This window comes from Anomaloglossus baeobatrachus, chromosome 8 (genome assembly GCF_048569485.1).
Source record: "Anomaloglossus baeobatrachus isolate aAnoBae1 chromosome 8, aAnoBae1.hap1, whole genome shotgun sequence".
Classification (NCBI taxonomy): Eukaryota; Metazoa; Chordata; class Amphibia; order Anura; family Aromobatidae; genus Anomaloglossus; species Anomaloglossus baeobatrachus.
Genome location: NC_134360.1, coordinates 230,160,915 through 230,168,333, shown reverse-complemented (window position 1 = coordinate 230,168,333; position 7,419 = coordinate 230,160,915).

Below are 7,419 nucleotides of genomic sequence, written 5' to 3'. Positions count from 1 at the left end.
TGAGGTACCCATTGTGGGTACAAAGGCCGGAGCCTCATGCCGTCTCCTTCACCATCCCTTAGCGGCTCTGGGAGAAGTGGGATCCTGAGCGGTCATCCATTTACTGGGACCGTGCTCCCTCCGCAGCCCCTGTGGGAATCTGCCGGACCGGAGTCTATTCAACCTCAGGGACCGGGCCCTGCAACTCTAAGGTACTCTGTGTCCCCATAGGGGACTGTGCAGGGAGCGCACCTTATTCCCGGACGCTGCGGCAGCTGCTGAATTGAGAAGGCCGGCGGACTTCCGCGCCGACCGTGCCTGCTTGTCGGGCGCGGTCTCAAATTTAGTCCCCGGCTTCATTGCGGCCTAGTCGCAAAAATCCCGCCCCCGGGCCTGACTGTCAGGGGTAAGGGCTGGACAGCCGGCCTGACGTCGGATGTGAGGGCCGGACCATCCTGCATGTTTCCTCCCCCCTCACTGATACTGTGGGGACCCCAGATTCCCGCACTTTCCTGGCGCCGCCCACGGCTCCACTCCTCCCCTGAGAGCTCCGGCAGCCATTTTTTTGGCATTCTGCCGGTGGAGGATTCTCAGTGAAGAGCTCTGCAGCTCCGGGGGACCTAAGGCAGGGAATCTGGAGGACACACACTCCGCTTTTTAACGGTCGGTAAGCCACACCGGTCACCCGGTGCTGGTCCCCCTAGGGTGCCGGAATAGATACGTATTTATATATATATATTCTGTTCGGTCGGGCTGTATACCCTTTTTTTGCCTATATACCCTCAGTGATCATTCTCCTAGGAGACAACAGCATGTCGTCCACAAGGAGCAAAGCTGTTAAGGCACAGGGTTTTTTGCGGCCTGTACCTCTTGTGGGGCTATGTTACCTGCGGGTTTCACCTACCCTCACTGTGAGCAATGCTCGACCCCTGCTTCGCTTGCTCAGCCGGAGCCTCGGTCACTAGTGGGCCCCTCGGCTCATGTAGACCCCCCTGCTCCCCCTGTCCAGGCGGCAGGGACAGAGTTTGCCTCTTTTGCTGAGAAACTCTCTAAGTCACTTTCACAATCCATGGCTCAGTCTATGGACAAGTGGTCTGCCAAGCTGCTAGAAGCTTTGCAGTCCAGACCGGTCCTTACACAGGCCCCGGCCCCTGTTGGATCGTCGCCTCCAGGCCCCTCTCGGTCCGCGCCGCAGCGCGCTCCCAGGTTGGACCCTAGGTCTCACGTGGAGGACTCCTGCCCGGACCACAGTCCTAGACAGGCTAAGCGGGGTCGCTGGGAATCTTCCCCGACTTCTTCACGCTGCTCGGGTTCCCAGCTTGAAGACTCTCTGGAGGACGAGGCGGACGTCGCAGCTCAGGGCTCTGACCCTGACGTCGCCCTTAACCTTGATACACCTGAAGGGGACGCCTTAGTGAATGATCTTATCTCGTCCATCAATCAGGTGTTGGATCTCTCTCCCCCGCCTCCTACTGTAGAGGAGTCGGCGTCTCAGCAGGAGAAACACCAGTTTAGGTTCCCCAAACGTACACGTAGTGCGTTTTTCGATCACTCTAACTTCAGAGATGCTGTCCAGAAGCCCAGAACGGTTCCGGACAAGCGCTTTACTAAGCGCCTCACTGACACGCGTTACCCCTTCCCCTCCGAGGTCGTTAAGGGTTGGGCTCAGTGTCCCAAGGTGGATCCTCCAGTCTCTAGATTGGCGGCTAGATCTGTGGTATCGGTTGCAGATGGCTCATCGCTAAAGGATGCCACTGACCGGCAGATAGAGGTTCTGGTGAAGTCCATCTATGAGGCCACGGGCGCGTCTTTTGCCCCGGCTTTTGCAGCCGTGTGGGCACTCCAAGCTATCTCGGCTTGTCTGGCCGAGATTAATGCTGTCACACGTAATTCTGCTCCACAAGTTGCGTCTTTGACTTCTCAAGCGTCAGCTTTTTCTTCCTACGCCATGAACGCAGTCCTAGACTCTGATGGCCGTACAGCTGTGGCATCCGCTAACTCTGTGACAGTCCGCAGGGCCATGTGGCTGCGCGAATGGAAGGCAGACTCGGCCTCCAAGAGGTTCTTAACCGGTTTGCCGTTTTCTGGCGACCGCTTGTTTGGCGAACGATTGGATGAGATTATTAAGGAATCCAAGGGAAAGGACTCCTCCTTACCCCAATCCAAACCTAAGAGACCTCAGCAACGAAAAATACAATCGAGGTTTCGGTCCTTTCATCCCTCCGCCAAGCCCCAATCCTCTTCGTCCAGCAGGCCGCAGAAAGGCCAGAGGAACTCCTATGCGTGGCGGTCCAAGTCACGCCCCCAAAAGGCCGCAGGAGGCACTGCCTCCAAGGCGGCCTCCTCATGACTCTCGGCATCCCCTAGCCGCATCCTCGGTCGGTGGCAGGCTCTCCCGCTTTGGCGACGCCTGGTGGCCACATGTTCAAGACCGATGGGTGAGAGACATTCTGTCTCACGGTTACAGGATAGAGTTCAGCTCTCGTCCTGCGGCTCGTTTCTTCAGAACCTCTCCGCCCCCCGCTCAGGCCGACGCACTTTTTCAGGCAGTGGACGCTCTGAAGACATAAGGAGTTGTGATCCCCGTTCCCGTTCAGGAACGTGGTCGCGGCTTTTACTCCAACTTGTTCGTGGTGCCAAAAAAGGACGGATCATTCCGTCCCGTTCTGGACCTCAAACTACTCAACAGACATGTGAGAACCAGACGGTTTCGGATGGAATCTCTCCGCTCGGTCATCGCCTCGATGTCACAAGGAGACTTCCTAGCATCGATCGACATCAAGTATGCTTATCTCCACGTGCCGATCGCACCCGAGCATCAACGCTTCTTGCGTTTCGCCATCGGGGACGAACACCTTCAGTTCGTGGCATTGCCTTTCGGCCTGGCGACAGCCCCACGGGTTTTCACCAAAGTCATGGCATCCGTCGTGGCGGTCCTACACTCTCAGGGCCACTCGGTGATTCCCTACTTAGACGATCTCCTAGTCAGGGCCCCTTCTCGGGTGGCGTGTCAACACAGCCTTACCGTCGCTCTGGCGACTCTCCAGCAGTTCGGGTGGATCATCAACTTTCCGAAATCCAAGTTGACACCGACCCAATCACTGACTTACCTCGGGATGGAGTTTCATACACTGTCAGCGGAAGTCAAGCTACCGCGGGACAAACAGCTTTCTCTGCAGGCAGGGGTGCAATCTCTTCTTCGGGGTCAGTCACACCCCTTAAGACGCCTCATGCACTTCCTGGGGAAGATGGTGGCAGCGATGGAGGCAGTGCCGTTCGCGCAATTCCATCTGCGGCCACTCCAATGGGACATTCTCCGGAAATGGGACAGGAGGTCGGCTTCCCTCGACAGGAAAGTCTCTCTGTCCCTTGCAACCAAGACGTCTCTTCAGTGGTGGCTCCTTCCCAATTCTCTATCTCAGGGAAAATCCTTCCTACCCCCAACCTGGGCTGTGGTCACCACGGACGCGAGCCTGTCAGGGTGGGGAGCGGTTTTTCTCCACCACAGGGCTCAGGGAACCTGGACTCCGATAGAGTCTTCCCTTCAGATCAATGTTCTGGAGATAAGGGCAGTGTATCTAGCCCTATTGGCTTTCCATCGGTGGCTGGAGGGCAGGCAGATCCGTATCCAGTCGGACAACGCCACTGCCGTCGCATACATCAACCACCAAGGCGGCACTCGCAGTCGTCAAGCCTTCCAGGAAGTCCGGCAGATTCTGCAGTGGGTGGAAGCCACAGCCTCCACCATCTCCGCAGTTCACATCCCGGGCGTAGAAAACTGGGAAGCAGATTTTCTCAGTCGTCAGGGCATGGATGCGGGGGAATGGTCTCTACACCCAGAAGTGTTTCGAGAGATCTGTCGCCGCTGGGGAACGCCGGACGTCGATCTCATGGCGTCACGGCACAACAACAAAGTCCCGGCTTTCATGGCTCGGTCTCTGGCGGCGGATGCGTTAGTTCAGGATTGGTCGCAGTTTCGACTGCCTTACGTGTTTCCTCCTCTGGCGATGCTGCCCAGAGTGTTACGCAAGATCAGATCTGACTGCCGTCGCGCCATTCTCGTCGCTCCAGATTGGCCGAGGCGGTCGTGGTACCCGGATCTGTGGCATCTCACGGTGGGACAACCGTGGGCGCTTCCAGACCGCCCAGACTTGCTGTCACAAGGCCCGTTTTTCCATCTGAATTCTGTGGCCCTCAACCTGACTGTGTGGCCATTGAGTCCTGGCTCCTAGCGTCTTCAGGGTTATCTCAGGATGTCATTGCCACCATGAGACAGGCCAGGAAGCCTACGTCCGCCAAGATCTATTACAGGTCTTGGCAAATCTTCTTAGCCTGGTGCTCTGATAACGGTTTTCCTCCATGGCCGTTTGCCTTACCCACTTTTCTTTCATTCCTTCAATCCGGAATGGACAAGGGGTTGTCACTCGGCTCTCTCAAGGGCCAAGTATCGGCGATCTCCGTATTTTTTCAAAAGCGCCTAGCCAGGCTTCCGCAGGTCCGCACGTTCCTGCAGGGAGTTTGCCACATAGTCCCACCTTACAAACGTCCGCTGGAACCCTGGGATCTTAACAGGGTGCTAACGGCTCTTCAGAAACCACCTTTCGAGCCGCTGCGGGATGTCTCTTTATCACGTCTTTCGCAGAAGGTGGCCTTTCTAGTGGCAGTTACATCACTCCGGAGAGTGTCTGAGCTTGCAGCGCTGTCATGCAAAGCCCCCTTCCTGGTGTTTCACCAGGATAAGGTGGTTCTGCGTCCGGTCCCGGATTTTCTCCCTAAGGTGGTATCTCCTTTTCATCTCAATCAAGATATCTCCTTGCCTTCATTTTGCCCTAATCCAATTCACCAATGTGAAAAGGATTAGCACTCTTTGGATCTAGTGAGAGCACTCCGGTTCTACGTGTCTCGCACGGCGCCCCTGCGTCGTTCAGATGCGCTCTTTGTCCTTTGTCCTTGTCGCTGGCCAGCGTAAGGGTTCGCAGGCTTCCAAGTCAACCTTGGCTCGGTGGATCAAGGAACCGATTCTCGAAGCCTACCGTTCTTCTGGGCTTCCGCTTCCTTCAGGGCTGAAAGCCCATTCTACCAGAGCCGTGGGTGCGTCCTGGGCATTGCGGCACTGGGCTACGGCTCAGCAGGTGTGTCAGGCGGCTACGTGGTCTAGTCTGCACACTTTCACGAAGCACTATCAAGTGCATACCTATGCTTCGGCAGACGCCAGTCTAGGTAGGCGAGTCCTTCAGGCGGCGGTTGCCCACCTGTAAGAGGGGGCCGTTGCGGCTCTTTTTATTGAGGTATTCTTTTACCCACCCAGGGACTGCTTTTGGACGTCCCAATTGTCTGGGTCTCCCAATGGAGCGACAAAGAAGAAGGGAATTTTGTTTACTTACCGTAAATTCCTTTTCTTCTAGCTCCTATTGGGAGACCCAGCACCCGCCCCTGTGCCCTTCGGGCTGGTTGTTTTTTTGTGTACACATGTTGTTCATGTTGAATTGTTCTTTTGGTTCATGGTTTTCAGTTCTCCGAACATCCTTCGGATTGAATTTACCCTAGACCAATTTATAAGTTTTCTCCTTCCTGCTTTTGCACCAAAACTGAGGAGCCCGTGATCCACGGGAGGGTGTATAGGCAGAGGGGAGGGGTTACACTTTTTAAAGTGTAATACTTTGTGTGGCCTCCGGAGGCAGAAGCTATACACCCAATTGTCTGGGTCTCCCAATAGGAGCTAGAAGAAAAGGAATTTACGGTAAGTAAACAAAATTCCCTTCTTTGTACATAGGGACAGTATTATAGTAGTTATATTCTTGTACATAGGAGCGGTATTATAGTAATTATATTCTTGTACATAGGAGCGGTATTATAGTAGATATATTCTTGTACATAGGGGCAGTTTTATAGTAATTATATTCTTGTACATAGGAGCAGTATTATAGTAGATATATTCTTGTACATACGGGCAGTATTATAGTAGTTAAATTCTTGTACATAAAGGGCAGTATTCTAGTAATTATACAGTATATCCACCCATATCCTGTCCACTGCCATTAACTTGAGAACGGCGGGAGCTATAGGCATAGAAGTGATGTCTACAGTCATGGCCAAAAGTTTTGAGAATGCTACAAATATTAATTTTTACAAAGTCTACTGCTTAAGTTTTTCTAATGGCAATTTGCATATACTCCAGAATGTCATAAGGAGTGATCAGCTTAACAGTAATTACTTGCAAAGTCAATATTGGCTAAGAAAATGAACTTTAACCCCCAAAACACATTTCAACATCATTGTATTCCTGCCTTAAAAGGAGCAGCTAACATTGTTTTAGTGATTGTTCCATTAACACAGGTGTGGGTGTTGATGAGGACAGGGCTGGCGATCAATCACTTATGATTAAGTAAGAATGACACCACTGGACACTTTAAAAGGAGGCTGGTGCTTGGTATCATTGTTTCTCTTCAGTTAACCATGGTTATCTCTAAAGAAACACGTGCAGCCATCATTGCTCTGCACAAAAATGGCCTAACAGGGAAGAGTATCGCAGCTACAAAGATTGCACCTCAGTCAACAATCTATCGCATCATCAAGAACTTCAAGGAGAGAGCTTCCATTGCTGCCAAAAAGGCTCCAGGGCGCCCAAGAAGGACCAGCAAACGCCAGGACCGTATCTTAAAACTGTTTCAGCTGCGGGATGGGACTCCCAGCAGTGCCGAGCTAGCTCAGCAATGGCAGCAGGCTGGTGTGAGTGCTTCTGCACACACTGTGAGGCGGAGACTGCTTGAGCAAAGCCTGGTTTCAAGGAGGGCAGCAAAGAAGCCACTTCTCTCCAGAAAAAACATCAGGGACCGACTGATATTCTGCAAAAGGTACAGGGAGTGGACTGCTGAGGACTGGGGTAAAGTCATTTTCTCAGATGAATCCCCTTTTCGATTGTTTGGGACATCTGGAAAACAGCTTATTAGGAGAAGAAGAGGTGAGCGCTACCACCAGTCTTGTCTCATGCCAACTGTTAAGCATCCTGAAACGATTCATGTGTGGGGTTGCTTCTCAGCCAAGGGAATCGCACCACTCACAGTCTTGCCTAAAAACACAGCCATGAATAAAGAATGGTACCAGAATATCCTCCAAGAGCAACTTCTCCCAACTGTCCAAGAGCAGTTTGGCACCCAACAATGCCTTTTCCAGCATGATGGAGCACCTTGCCATAAAGCAAAGGGGATCACTAAATGGCTCATGGAACAAAACATAGAGATTTTGGGTCCATGGCCTGGAAACTCCCCAGATCTTAATCCCATTGAGAACTTGTGGGAAATCGTCAAGAGACGGGTGGACAAACAAAAACCAACAAATTCTGGCAAAATGCAAGCATTGCTTATGCAAGAATGGACAGCTATCAGTCAGGATTTGCTCCAGAAGTTGATTGAGAGCTGCCCGGGAGAATTGCAGAGGTCC